At 37.5% G+C, this 14,555-nt stretch overlaps 1 pseudogene; it reads right to left on the reverse strand.

Annotated features, from left to right (window-relative positions):
* Nucleotides 1-358: 358 nt before the first annotated feature.
* On the reverse strand, nt 359-14,346 carry LOC109004681 (annotated as a pseudogene).
* Nucleotides 14,347-14,555: the final 209 nt, after the last annotated feature.

A 14,555-nucleotide genomic window follows, 5' to 3' on the forward strand; every position in this document is an offset into this window, starting at 1 on the left:
AATGTAGCTGTATATTCGGTTACATGATCCCAACTTTTCAATACAATAAAACAATCCTTCCAGAAGAAATGAAATAAAAGGTAGAGCTAATCCAGTTTTTGTATGAGGTCTACCCAACGCTAGATGCGAAGACGTATAATAGATCAATATGAACATCATGAGTTGTCCCATAATAAAATCAGTTGTTGCTGATACTTTGTTCTCAATTCCTTCTTTTATAATCTGAGCTCGAAGAAGGAAGAGATAAGAGAGCCCCGTGGAAATTGATTCTGATGCCCACATTAAACTTTGTTTCTGACCTGGAAATTGCGCTCTCGAAAATTGAAATTGTGTGCTGCTATAAATATGCTTACAAGTTTCACTGTACATTGTCTTGTGGAAGGCCATCACTGCTGCAAGCCTGCAACTCATCCTTCTCAGAGAGCATTTTCTTCATCTTCTTATTTAAAGCCTTCTCAAAATTACTATACAACAGTGACAACACCTGGTTCAGAAAAATTGAAACCTCACACTCTTTCACACGTGCAAACCTTGTTTAATCCTCTCTTTCAAACTATAACCAAAATATTGAGGGAATTTCACCAGCTCAAATTTTGAATAATCCATGGTAAAAAAGAACTCCCATTTCGGTATCACATTCTCCAACAAGCTAAAGGAATATAAGGGTCCATATCTTGAAATCATGGTCTCAACATCCTCAATATTGTATCCCTTATCCAAGAAGAACTCTGTCAAGGGCTTCAAATTTGCCTCAATGCTAAGACCAAAAATCTGTGGACAATGATGGAGAACTATTAGAATCCGCAACTCCATCACACATTTAGACAAATAGTTGGCAGACAAGTCTTGCAACTCAGCCACAACAACAGAGCAGAATCAAGCTACATGTTCAATACAAATACATACTATCTTCTAGAATAGCACAATAGAGAAGGTTGTTAGGATTTCTCTCAAGTTATTATAGCCAACTATATTCCATTATTCCTTTTACAAACATGTATATATACAGTCCAAGTTATTCAATAAAATTCAGACAAGTTTTCGTACAAATTCTTTCTCCTCTAACATGGTATCAAGAGCAAACGACTAAACGTCATCCATGGCTGCACTAGCTTCCTCCTCCAATCTTTTTTCCCTTTCCCACATATTCACCACAAAACTGGCCAACGAAAATTATCTCCTTTGGAAAGTGTAAATTTCAGCCTATCTCAGAGGGTAAGATCTATATTTCTACGTAGATGGAACCCTTACTTCTCCTTCTGAATTCTTACTCGAAAACCCAGCTACAACTCCAAAAACCAACCTAGCCTATTCATCATGGCGGCATACAGATCAACTTGTTTTGAGTGTGCTCTTCCCATCCCTTTCTGAATCCTTGCTTGGCCATGTCCTTTTTGCCACAATAGCTCGTGACCTCTGGGTGTCCTTGACCTCGATGTTTGCATCTCATTCACAGGCCAAGGAATTTCAAATTTGCTTCCAGCTCACAAACCGCTCACAAGGTGACCAAGATATTTCTGCTTATTTCGGGAAGGTTCGTTCCCTTGTGGATTCCCTGGCCACCACTGGTAGTTCCCTCACTAACAAAGAAGTAGTCACTAAATGGTTTAGGTCCTTCTTATGAAGCCTTTACCACTTCTGTTACTACAAGGGCCGAACTATCTGTTCCAATGACCTGTATCAACTGCTGTTAATTCATGAAAGTCGTGCATCTCATCAAACCAGGAGTATTACCTCCTCTATCGAACCCTCTGTTAATCTCAATGTTGCTGGAAATTGTGATCAACATCGGTGTGACTCATTCCGCAATGGAAGACAAGGTTGTGGAAGGGGTCGTCACTTCAACAACAACCGTGGGGGATGCTCCTTCTCATCAAACAATTATTTACAGCAACAAGATACATCTCAACGGCCCACTTGTCAAGTTTGCAACAAGTCTGGGCATGTGGCTCTATAATGTCGATACCGATTCGATCATTCCTTCCAATTTGAAGCTCCAAGATCATTTTCATAAACTACACTGCTCAAGATTCCTTCTCTGATGTTTCTTGGCATCCTGATTCTGCCGCTACTCATCATATTACAAATGATTTTAACAACTTGAATGTCTTCTCTAAACAGTATACTGATAGTGAATCAATATGCGTTGGAGATGGTACTGGGATCAATGTTTTGAATACCGTACCGGACATCGTACCGGTCAAGACACTGGAACGAAATATTTCGGTACCGATACCGTTTCGAGATAGCGTTTCGGGATAACATTTCGAGATAATCGATATATAAATAAATTATATATATAAATATATATATAAATTATATTCTAAAATAATAGTCTATATATAAATAAATTATATATAAATACATATATATAAAAATTATAAATAGTCTAGTCTGAATTAGGGGTTAAAAAATAAGTTGGTAGTTTGAAAAAATGAAAAAAAAAAAAACCACCCAGGCCGAAATATCGGCCGGTACGGCCGGTATTTTAGCCTGTACGGGACAGATATAGTACCTTTACCGGCCGGACGACTGAAACGAAAAATTCGGCCGTACCGGCCGGTACGGTACGAAATTTAAAACACTGACTGGGATCCCTATTCATAATTTTGGTGACGCATGTTTTTCCTCTAATTCCTCTTCATTTCTCCTTCGAAATTTATTGCATGTTCTTGATATTACCAAAAACCTTGTATCTGTTCTGCGTTTTTGCATTGATAACTTCTGCTACTTTGAATTTCACTTTTCTCATTTTGTTATAAAGGCCAACAAGACAAAGAAAGTGCTCCTCACAGGGCCAACACATATCAAACTATTCGTTTTTCCTTTCAATACAGTTTCAACTTCGAGTCCTACCACTCATCTTGGGGAAAGAACAACTTGGCCCAATGGCATCGCAGGCTAGGCCCTCATTTCTTAATTCTTGTGTCTCGGGTTTTGCATGAAAAATGCCTTCCTATTTCCTCCACTGGGTCATCCTTCTTCTGCTCTGAATGTCCTCTTGCCAAGGCCCATCAACTACCTTTTTGTACTAGTCAGACCACATACACTAGGCCTCTTCAATTACTTTGTGCTGATGTTTGGGGTCTAGCCCCATATGTTTCTAGATTAGGTTTTAAATATTATCTCTCATTTGCTGATCAATTTATGCTACTTGGTTGTTCCTTCTCAAGTTCAAATCTGATGTTGTTACTGTTTTTAGTACATTTTTACCTTATGTGGAACGTCTCTTTTAATATTAAACTCATGACACTTCAAACCGATGGTGGAGGAGAATTTAAACCTCACATCCCGATTTGTCAAAGAGTTGGCATAACACATCGGTTCTCATGTCCCCATACTCATCAACAAAACGGACTCATTGAAGGAAAACATTGACACATTGTCGAAACTAGGCTTGCTCTTCTAGACCACTCCTCCTTGCCTTTCACGCATTGGGCTGATGCATTTGAAACCACAATTTACTTAATTAATCTCCTCCCTTCTTCTACACTCAAAAATAAAACTCTTCATTTTCTTGTTTACAACAGTGAGACTGATTACAAATTCTTGAAAGTTTTTGGATGTGAATGCTCACCAAATCTTAGACCCTATCTTTCAAATAAATTAAACTTTAAGTCCATTTCCTGTCTTTTTCTGGGCTACAGCCCATTACACAAAGGTTATAAATGCCTGGACTTAAAAACAAATCGAGTGTACACATCTCGTGATGTGGTCTTCAACGAGGCCTCTTTTCCCTTCAAAAACTCAGTCCATTTCTTCCTCCTCACCCCCAGCATCCGAAACTGTCACTTTGCCAAATTTACTATCATCTCTTCTCGGTCCTGGGCCAAGCCCAATTTATACTATCCATGCTTCCAATCAAACTCCTTCTTCAACCTCAAGTTCATCGTCTTCACTTCCTACAACTAATTCCCTTGCTCCTTCTGCCTCATCTCAGAACACATATTCACCCAATCTCATTCCACCTCGCTCTCCCATGATAACTCGTGCATAAATGAACTCTTCTCAACCCCAAATATTTTCATATGGAACCATACCATATTCCTCACGATATTGTCTCACTACCTCTCTTACAGTTCTTGATGAGCCTTCTAGTTTTTCTGCAGCTACAAAATTTCCAGAATGGTGGGATGCCATGCATCAAGAATTCAAAGCTCTTCAAGAAACTCGTACTTGGAGTTTAGTTCCTCCCACACCTGCGGCTAACATACTTGGTTGTAGGTGGGTTTTCAGAACCAAAATGAAGGCTGATGGATCATTTGAGAGAGGGAAAGCAAGACTCGTAGCCAAAGGCTACCATCAACAGCATGGGTTGGATTATACTGAGACTCTTAGTCCAGTAGTGAAGCCGTCAACAGTCTGATTAATACTTTCCATTGATGTCACTCGTGCATGGCCACTAAGACAACTTGATGTTCAAAATGCTTTCTTACACGAGTGTTTAACTAATGATGTCTATATGCAGCAACCTCAAGGTTTTGTTGATCTAGCTCATCCAACATACATATGCAAACTGCACAAAGCTATTTATGGGCTTAAACAGGTCCTGAGAGCTTGGTTTGTTCAACTCTCATCATGGTTGCTGCACTATGGTTTTAATTCCTCACGAGCTGATCCCTCCTTTTTTATACTGAATCTTTCGAATGCGCAAATTTATTTCCTAGTATATGTTGATGACATGATCATCACTTCTTCACATTAGCATGCCATTGATAGTCTCATCTAGGACTTGAGTCGTCCGTTTCCATTTAAGGATCTCGACAGTCTTTCCTACTTCCTTGGAGTTGAAGTTGATCATACACCTGTTGGGTTCATGCTATCTCAATGGAAATATATCAAATCATTGCTCACCCAAAGCAACATGCTTCTTGCCAAGCCCATTTCATCTCCTATGGCTGCCTCCCTCAAGCTGTCAAAATTCGATTCCCCAGCTTTTGAAGATGTTACTATGTACCGTAGCATAGTTGGTGGTCTCCAGTACTTATCTCTAACTAGACCTAATATTTCATTTGCAGTGAACAAGATTTGTCAATTCATGCATTCACCAAAGCAATCTCACTGGAGTGCAGTAAAGCGAGTCCTACGCTATCTCAAAGGCACCATCAATTTTGGGTTGCTGTTTAAACCTCAGTTTAGTCTTCATTTTCAATGCTACTCTGATGCTGATTGGGGGAGTTGTCTAGATTATAGGAAATCAACTGTAGGGTTCTGCATTTACTTAGGTTCTCATCTAATTTCATGGATTTCTAAGAAGCAAAGCACTGTAGCCCATTCATCTGCTGAAGCAGAGTACACGGCTCTTGCTTCATCTGTTGTTGAGACCATTTGGCTCCAAACAGTTCTTGTGAACTCGGTGTTTCACTTTCTCAAGCACCAACACTATGGTGCGACAACATAGGAGCTACATATCTTTTGGTAAATTCAGTTTTCTTCAAGATTAAGCATATGGATATCGATTTTCATTTTATTAGAGACAGAGTTGCGGCAAAGTTAGTACAAGTTTCCTTTTGCAATACAAATGATCAAATAGCTGATGTTTTGACAAAACGGATTGATTGTTGCAGATAAACATCATCATTTTCGATTGAGTCTCAATGTGGTTGACACCCCATTGGACTCGAGGGGGCATATCAGAATCTGTGACTCCATCACACATTTAGACAAACAGTTGCCAGGCAAGTCCTGCAGCTCATCCACAACAACAGAGCAGAATCAAGCTACACATCCATTACAAATACATACTATCTTCTGGAATAGCACAGTCGAGAAGGTTGTTAGGATTTCTCTCAAGTTATTATAACCAAGTATATTCCTTTATTCCTTTTACAAACATGTATATATACAATCCAAATTATTCAATAAAATTCAGACAAGTTTTCATACAAATTATTTCTCCTCTTACAAGAAGAACAGAAACATCCATCCCCAAAGAAAGGAAATAATCAGCAGTTGGTCGTAACTCGTCCTCCACACTGTAACTAATTATGTTTGGGCTGCGTGTCAGAATCTTCCCAATTCTCTCTGCTGAGAGGCCCATCTCATAAAGAAATTCAACAGTGGACTTCACCTTCTGCATGCCGTAAGTGAGAAGAGGTGGACAGCGGTATATCACTTCTGCCCACCGTTTCTTGTCGACACCCATATTCTCCAAGAATGTCATGGTGGGTATAAGATTTTCAGAGAGACTGATTCCACACCACTGAGGCCTTTTGTTAAAGATGGTGGGAATATCAGATTTTGACACGTCGAGATCAAGAAGAAACTCAACCACTGGCTTAATTTTCCCTTCCAAGCTATAGTAGGCAAAAGCTGGGAATATTCGTGTAATTGCCTTGGATCTGCTCAAGATCCATGCCAAGTTCTATGAGATAGAGAATGCGAGGGCGGAGCTTCCAGGCAGGGCCTATCTCACTCACTCGAGATATGGCCTTTAGCCTTTTGGAGTCAAGGGTTGGAAAGTTTTCCACTACATCTACTATATGGTTCTCATGCTCTTCGGCAAGGGTTTCGAGGTAACGAATAAGAACATCTCTGATCTCAAGAGTTGTGAGCTCACGTCCTGCCATGTCAAGCAAATTTGATTGGCAAGAGCCCAATTTGAAATCAAAGATACTAAGTTAACAAACTTAACTGTTGCTCAATATAAGCAGTAATATGTTGAAATCGAACCTACAAGATACCGAGACTTATGTATAGAATGCAGCCTTAAGATAAGGTGGTCAATAAAAATGTCTTGACTTGTTGACAGTTCTTGCCGCAACTGCATTGCTCAAACCTTTTTTCTTTAAGAACAAGATCAAAACAGCTTTGGCTTCTTCTTTTTCTGCAGCTAACAGGGTAGCAGGTAGCGCTTCAAAGCTGAATGATCTATCTATCCCAGAATCATCTGCTATGACATCAAAAAATAAATAAAAAAGAGATTAACATCCTAAAAGAGAATATCACATGCATTTACAAAATTTAGTCACTCCACTATATGAAATTTGACGGCATGGATCCTGAACGAATACAATCTCTCTCTGTGGGATTCATATGCATCTACAAGTCGGTGCATCACTTGATCTCTCGCAAATAACATCTTCGGCTTTCTTTACGCCCTCACCACCAATGTCCTAGTTAGGAATATCATCATAATATCATCATATTAATACACGTTCACTCACTTCCATTCCTTTCCTATGGTATCTCCAGACTTCACCCGCATTCACACCCCATCTCAAGACCCTTTGTTTCGAAAAAAATATCAGAAAATTCCCTTTCATCAGCAAGAAAATTAATTTCTTGGCTGTCCTACCACCCAATCCCTAACTCACTCACAACACATGAGAATGGTTCAACAAAATTATCAATTTCACCACAAAAGCAACACCGTAATATTCAAATGTGCGAATCACACAACAGGTACGAGTATGCATAAGTATAGCAAAGTACACATACAAATCAAGCAATAAAATGCAAAGAGGTAACCTCGGGGTAGTGAGAAGTCCTTTTGACAGACATGGGATTTGCTGGCCAGAGCGCATTACACAGAAAGCTCTCATTTTTGTTTTTCATTACGTGTTTTTTTCTATCAAAAAAATGAAAAGGAAATCAGGATAAACGTGGAAAAAAGAGGAGATACACTAACAATCCATCTATAATTTGTCTACTATTTCTTAATAAAATATAATTTTTTTAAATTTTAAATACATCAAATCAAATCACAATCAAAAAGTAAAATCAAATTTTTAAAAAAATATTATTTTATTCGATAATAGTTTAAGAATAGTAAATTAGTTGGTAGAAAAAAGAAATAAAATTGAACCAAGCATACGATCAATTCGTATTCAGACATCAATTACACAGAATTCAACGAAGTTAAGAATGAAGACGAAAAAGACACTTTCGGTTTTTAGTCCGTAAACTTATTTTATCGGGTTTCTAATGGGGGATGGGAGAGTGATTTTTTTTTTTTTTTTTGGAAGTGATGGCACCATGAAATTTTTTTCTCCATTTTTTTTTTCCAATCAAACGTATTATAGATTAAGCAAAATATAAGAATTTAAGGTGAGTCTTTTTTTAATATACAAAAGCATCTTGAAAATTTATCTATTAGTCGTCGTCCAAAAGTAAGATTGGTTACTGCACGTTGCGCTATTAAGTGCATACATCGATTTTGAGGTTAATAAATTATAACTAGTTTCCATCCATTTTGATTGTGTAGAATTTGTTAAATATTTGCAATAATGAGAGCGCTTTGCCAGAACAAGGAGGAGTTAGAATTTTCTATTGTTGAGATGACATTCTGGGCATTGCCTTCAATAATTGTTAGATTCTGAGAGACTGCCATTTTGGAAGTGAGTAAAGCTGCTAAAGCTTCAGCTACCAGTGAGTTTGATGTTTGAATTTTTTATGTTCTGATTTCTAGAATATCTCCTTCATGGTTTCTTTGTACCACTGATGCCACAGATAAATTATTCCTGGTTGCAGCGTCGAAAGAGAAACTATGAAAATGTGTGAGAGGAGGTGCCCAAATTTCTTCTTGACTATTATGCTTCCTTTCCCATACTTCTTTGTATTCTTCATAAATATGGCTTAGTTGACTGTTTGCTTGTTCCAGGGATATTGATGTATGATTGTGGACAATATCATTTCCCTGCCGCCATATAAAGTCCATGATAATCACTAAAAAAAGTTGAAAGTGATGAATTTCATTGTCACGCAATCCCAACATTTGTTCAGGATATATGATCACTCTAATCCAGTCTGATATGGAGTTGATGGAAAGATTTGCTAAATTTAATGGCCAGCTACTTTGTTGCCATAGAATACAGATTATTGGGCACTCCACAAAAAGATGTAGCAAAGTTTATTTTGCTTGGTTGCACAGTGGACATTCTATTGATTCAAGTTGAGGGACAATTGTGCTGATTCTTGTTTTGGTCGGTAGGATATTCCAGAGTAGCTTCCAAAGCAGTAGCTTGTGTTAGTCGTGGATTCGCAATCTCCAAAGAGGCTTGAAAAGGTCATTTATTGTGTCCTGTAGTTCTGAAAATTGGTTGTTGAGTGTTTCATGATAAGAAGTTTTGACCGAAAATTTCCAACTACTATTTGGTGTCTAGAAAATTTTATCTTGGTCCTATGAAATTCTTGGCAATGATTTTTTTGTATTTTTGTGACACTTTCCTAATCAAAGAGACTTTGTATTTTCCTCGTATTTCATGATCTTGGATTGCTAATAATTAATTCCAAGACTATGATAGAAGGGTAGATCTGGTTCATACCTTGAATTGGTTTTGGTTTGAAATTTTTCATAGAAGGTATCCATGGTTCTAACCATTGTTGACTGAGAGGCCATTAAGAATTTGGTAGCATCTTCATTTTCTGATAATATCTCTCGTCTTGAGAAAACCTTTCCACAAGTTTGAATCTGACAATTTTGGTTTGGCATTCCAAAATTTTTTATTATGAAGATATTTGGCCTTGAGAGTTGAATACCACAAACCATTGTCTCATTCGCTTATTTTCCATCCCCTTTTTGCTAGTAGCGTTTGATTTATTTTCTCTATCAATTTGAGTCCTAATCCGCCTAATTGTTTTGGTAGACATGGATTTCCATGATTTTAGAGTCATAGTGTGAGTTTTATCTTTTAGGAATCCCCACCAAAAATTCTTGAAACTTGTATCAAGTGCTTTACATACTGATTTTGGAAATTGGAAGGAGCTCATATGGTAGGAGGGAATGGTGCTTGCCACAGATCTAACCAACATTGTTCTTCCCGCTTGGGATAATAGCTTTGTCTTCCAACCTTCTAATTTCTTCTCCACTTTGTTTAACAATTCTTTGTTGCTCTCTTTTTTATTTCTATTGAAATAAGTTGGTAGGCTCAAGTATTTCATTCTTGCTGAAGATGCTTTGTAAGGGAGCCATTGAGATATCTATGCTTTTGCAACGAGGCTTGTATTTCTATCGATGAAAATGGATGATTAATTCATGTTTACTTTTTATCCTGTCCATTGCTGATATTTTGCTAAGCTTTTTGAGATAGCTTGAGCATTGCTTCTTGTGGCTTTTGCAAAAATGATTGTGTCATCCGTAAAGAGTAGATGCTAGATGGGTGGCTGTTGTGACTGATTTTAACTATTTCAATTGATTTTTGTGCTTCAGCTTTCAACAGAATTCTTGAGAGTGCCTCTGTGACAATGATGAAAAGAAAAGGCGACAACGGGTCTCCTTGTCTGAGGCTATGTTGAGCTTTAAAGAAAGCTCGTGGTGAGCCATTTATGAGGATGGAAAAAGTTGTCATTGTCACACATTCTTTTATCAAATTTATTCCTCCTTGATTGAAAGCCAATGCTCTCATTACTTTACAAAGAAAATCCCATTCCACTTTATCGAAAGCATTTTCCAAGTCGAGCTTTATAGCCATTAAACCTTTTTTCCCTATTTTCATTTTGAGATGATGGAAAAGCTCTTGCACAATAATGGTGTTTTCTTTTATATTGTGACCCAGGACAAAAGCTGTTTGAAGTGGGGAAATGATGTTTGGTAACAAAGGCTTTAATCGATTTGCCAATATCTTTGTTATAATTTTGTAACTTACATTTTTTAGGCTTATTGGGTGATATTGGCTTGGGATATTTGGATTTGGAGTTTTTGGGATGAGAGCTATGTTGGTGTGATTCAATTGTTTCAAGAGTTTTCCACTTCTGAAAAATTTTTGAACTGCCTGCACCATCTTTGTTTTTTTTTTTTTCTTTTTTTTATGATTTTCCAATAGTGCTTGTAGAAAAGACTCGTCATGTCATCTGGGCCTGGTGCTTTGTGGCTTGGGATTTGTTTTAACGCACTGAATGTTTCTTCTTCACTCAGCATCTCATTGATTCTTTCATTGTCATAGTTCGAGATTTGTTTATCAAAAATATTTTCAAGTTGCTCTGGGATTTGCAGATTTGATGAGGTATATATTGATCTTAAATGATTTATAAATTAAGATTCAATTATGAGAGGGTCCATTTTCCAGTTACTTGGTCCCAATTTGATGAAGTCAATGACATTCATTCTCCTTCAGATTGTTGTTGTGAGATGATAGAATTTTGTGTTACGGTCCGTGGAGGTGAGCCAAGTGATCCTTGATTTTTGTTGCCACAATGTTTCTTCATTTTCTCTCTGTTTGTGTAGTCTGCGTTGTAGTGGTCTCTCTTTCTCCTAGTTGTACGGTGTCATTTGGTAGCTTTGTATTTCAAGCAATTCGCTTTCTAGCTCCTGTATATTCTTTTGGATATGCCCAAAACATGTTTCATTCCAACATTTAAGTGCTTCTTTTGTTGCCGTGATTTTTTTGCATAAAATGTAAGCTGGATTGCCTTGGCAGCTCGTGTTCCATGCTTCTTGTATTGTTTGATGGCTGAGTGGTTCTTGAATCCATAATCCTGCAAATTTAGAAGACGATGCCCTACTATGGTTCGTTGTAGTGTGCAACAATAGTGGATGATGGTCTGATGTTGATGATGCTAAGTATTGCAATTTTGCATCTGGGAAGAACAACCTTCATTCTTTATTTGTTATTACTTGGTCCAGCTGCTCTCTTATAAGTGCTTTTCTATATCTGTTGTTTGACCATGTGTTTTCTCTTCCTCTCTCTTTTCTGTGTTTTCTCTTCCTCTTAAATTCTTCCTCTCCCTTTTCTTTTAGTGTTCTAAAATATTCCTCTCCTTTTTTGTTTTCTCTCTGTCTTCCACTGATCCTCCTCACCTCCTATCTCGCCTCTTCTCCTACCCTTCCTCCTTCCTCCTTTTTTTTTTCTTCTTTTTTCTCTTCATTTTTTTCTTCTTCTCCCTTTCCCATGGTTGTCATCACTAGCTTCAACAGTGGTGAATCTTAGACCCACGACTACACCATGTGGCCTTAGATACTAAGACCCATGGCGTAACTGTAGGCCTCAGATCTGTGTTTTGCGTAATGGGTCTCAAATTTGAATTTAGTGAGCCCCACAACGTCTTAGAAGTGAGATCTAGAACCACGACTGCACCTGTGGGTCTCAGATCTGAACTCACTAAGATACACAGTGCAACCGTGAGTCTCAAATCTCTATTATGTACCATGGGTCTTAGATTTGTGTTCAATAAGACCCACGACATCTTAGACGTCAGATCTCTCTGTCAAAACTCAGAAAAGTATTGACCTCATTGTAATATTGCTGGATGTGCTGAGATATGTATTTTGCATATTTATTTGTCTATTTTTATGATTCTATGAGAATCTATATGGCATATCATACTTGGATCTATATAAATTATTTGAGTTTAGTAGATATGTATGTATTTTTTGCAGATCATTTGAGCTTTAGCAATTTTTTCTGAATTTGTTAAACGTCTATCAAATTATTGACAGATGTAAGGGAAAATCTATCTGCCGGATTATTGACGGGTGTGGGAAGGGAAACTAACCGCTCAAATAGGGTGGGTATAAGACCTAGTCATAGCTTCATTTTATGACTAAGCTTCTTTTTTCGTAGGGTTGACAATTCGTGTTCGCGGGATATGTTCGTGTTGTGTCAAGTTTTGAATTTTCGAATAAATTGATCAACCCGACACAATCTGTTAAGCTAAACTGGTTAGACTCTCAAATCCTGACACGACCTATAAATAATGGGTGACACGATGCAATCTGTTTTAACCCGTTTAATAATTCATTAGAAATTGGTCAACAAGACATGACTTGTTTCAACTCGTTTTATATAAATGGGTCAAACTAACCCGCATAACTTATTTAACTTCATTAATATGATTTTACATAAAAGTTAAAATCTATATTTATTAGTAGTCACAATATTTTCAAAAAATAAATATTAAGACTACCTAATAACATAAAATACCAATATTTTTAGATTTTAACCTATAATAAAACTAATATTACAAACCTAATAATAATAATAATGAGCATTGGTCCAAAATAACAATTCGAACAATAAAAATATAAGCATATTGGGGAGTGGGGGCGTCGTAATAGAATTAGAAATGAGTGCTAAGTTAGGTTTTTTTTTTTTTTGTTTTTTTTAAATTTTGGGGTTAATATGATATAATTATAATTTTGAAATAAAATTTAAATGGCTTATTGTAGGTTGGCTTGTTTATTATTCGTGTCTTAACGGGTTAACTCTTTTTGACCCCAACCCATTTGAATCAAATTCAGACCTGTTAATTTCGATTCATGTTCATGTTGGATTCATGGATCATGTCACATATTGCCATCCTTAATTTTTCGTCCTATATTCGTTGTCTGACTAAGCTTTATTTTCAAGCCTACCTTCATTTTTTTTGTGCGAGCTGTTTTGGTAGCCTACTTTCGTTTTCCAACTGAGCATGATTTTTCAGCCTACCTTTGTTTCTTCGGGTCAAGCTCCTTTTGTAGGCTAGGTTCTTTTTTCGGTTGGATCTTCATTTTACAACCAGCTTTCTTTTTTCCGTCCTATTTTCATTTTTTCAACCAAGTTTCATTTTTTGGCATATCTTCATTTTTCTATCCTACATTGATGTTTTCAACCAAACTTCATTTTTTCGTACTACCTTCATTATTCGTCCTACGTTATATTTTTTGGCTTGCCTTCATTTTTCGGACCAAACTTCATTTTTCTGTCATACACTAATTTTCTGTTCTAGGTTCATTTTTCTGGCCTAGCTTCGTTTTTTTTTCTCACCTTCATTTTCTAACCAAACTTCATTATTCAACCTATCTTCTTTTTTTCGTCATAGGATAAACTTTTATTCGCCTTGGGTTCGAGTAGTTTTGCTCACACCGGCTCCGAGCATTCTCCGTTCATGGTTATGAACACTTGCCTACAATGTTATTTTGAAAATACCACTTCTTGTTTTATTTTCCTTTAAGTTTAATTAGGGGTGTCCAAAATTTCGACTCCGTCCGACTTCAGCTTCGATGCCAACGCCGACTCCAACAGAATTGTTGGAATTCGGAGTAGCTCCGAATAATTATTTGGAGTCGGAGTCGGAATCGGAGCTCCGACTCCGACTCCGAAATTTTTTTTATAAAACCCAGCCGTAAAACGACGTCGTTTTACAGCTGGGTTTAAAAAAAAATTTAAATGACATCGTTCCACTTAATATGGAACGGCGTCGTTTAATATTAAAAGGGGGTCCAAAACGCGTCACCCCCCTTCTTCTTCCTTCTTCACTTCTTCTTCCTTCTTTTGCTTCCTTCTTCCTTCTTTTGCTTCCTTCTTCCTTCTTCCTTCTCGCGTCTCACTGAACCAGTGAAGCCGTCTCGTGCCTCACAGCTCGTGTCTTTCTTGCCAGCGTGCCGCCGTTCGTCGTTACTCCTCTGTGCTGCTGTTCGTCGTTGCTCATCTGTTTAGCTTCCACCTACGGTGAGAGTAAGGTTATGTGCCTTAAATTTAATTCAAGCAATTTAATTCAAGCACGTCTCTTATGAATTGGAGCCAGCAGTTGTGATTCTTGTGAATTGGTTGCATTGAATATAGTCCCAACAAATCACGGCGCTCAAAATCCTGAATTTTACATTGTATTGAATACTTGTGCTCGAGCGAGGTGTCGAG

The sequence above is a fragment of the Juglans regia genome, chromosome 7, assembly GCF_001411555.2.
Source record: "Juglans regia cultivar Chandler chromosome 7, Walnut 2.0, whole genome shotgun sequence".
Classification (NCBI taxonomy): domain Eukaryota; kingdom Viridiplantae; phylum Streptophyta; class Magnoliopsida; order Fagales; family Juglandaceae; genus Juglans; species Juglans regia.